Source organism: Galeopterus variegatus, unplaced genomic scaffold (genome assembly GCF_000696425.1).
Source record: "Galeopterus variegatus unplaced genomic scaffold, G_variegatus-3.0.2 Scaffold13267, whole genome shotgun sequence".
Lineage (NCBI taxonomy): Eukaryota > Metazoa > Chordata > Mammalia > Dermoptera > Cynocephalidae > Galeopterus > Galeopterus variegatus.
In genome coordinates this window covers 31,472-32,568 of record NW_007739378.1, presented here as the reverse complement: position 1 = coordinate 32,568, position 1,097 = coordinate 31,472, and the positions used below count along the sequence as shown (strand labels likewise).

Below are 1,097 nucleotides of genomic sequence, written 5' to 3'. Positions count from 1 at the left end.
GTCGAAGGATCGTAGCAGCAGTTGCCATCCTAGTAAAAGATGCTGACAAATTGACTATGGGGTAGAATTTAGTAATCTCAGCACCTCATGCTTTAGAGAGTGTTGTCCGCCAGCCCCCCGACCGCTGGCTCACAAATGCTCGCATGACTCACTATCACACTCTAAATTCAGACCAGGTCACTTTTGCTCTGCCGCGAGCTTAAATCCAGCCACGCTGCTGCCGGACCCTGACCTCGACCCGCTTATCCACGATTGTCAACAAGTGCTTGCTGAGGCACATGGATGGCGGAGAGACTTGTCGGATCAGCCTCTGATGGAGGCTGAAGCCACCTCGTTCACGGACGGCAGCAGTTTTCTGGAAGAAGGAGTTCGGAAGGCAGGAGCTGCTATAGTGGACGGCCAGAATCTGATATGGGCACAGACTTTACCTGCTGGGATGTCCGCCCAGAAGGCAGAACTCATCGCCCTCACAAAAGCCCTTGAACTGGGAGAGGGGAAAAAGAATCAACATCTACACAGACAGCAGGTATGCCTTTGCCACTGCCATGTGCACGGCGCTATCTATCAACAGCGGGGTCTGCTGACCTCAGGGGGAAAAGAGATCAAAAACAAAGAAGAGATCGTAGCTCTGCTGGAGGCCCTTCACCGACTGCTAAAAGTGAGTATCATACACTGCCCAGGCCACCAGAAAGGGGATTCCTCTGTTGCCAAGGGAAACAACTTGGCCGACTTTGAAGCAAGGGCAGCAGCCAAAAGGCCTACGCCTATTCTGTTAGTTGACATCCCTAAGCTAGAAAAGCCCAAATTTAAATACTCTGCTGAGGACATAGCGGTGATCTCAAGGGACTCTAACAACAGCTTTGATCAGGAAACAGGGCGCTGGCATGCAGCATCAGGCAAGCCTATCTTGCCCCAAGAACAAGCACGCATCATGGTCAAACAGATGCATCAATGGACTCATCTGGGAGTAAATAAAGTGGCCCCCACCACCCTAAAAACCAAATATCATATCACAGGGCTAAAACAATTAGCAGAACAAATAGTTAAAAGCTGTGCACCTTGTCAAAAAGTGAATGTCTGCAAGAATACAGCGGGCC

At 50.4% G+C, this 1,097-nt stretch overlaps 1 pseudogene; it reads left to right on the top strand.

The window, feature by feature from the left end:
* The window catches only part of LOC103581533, a 21,766-nt pseudogene that overhangs the window by 3,988 nt on the left and 16,681 nt on the right, over positions 1 to 1,097 (top strand).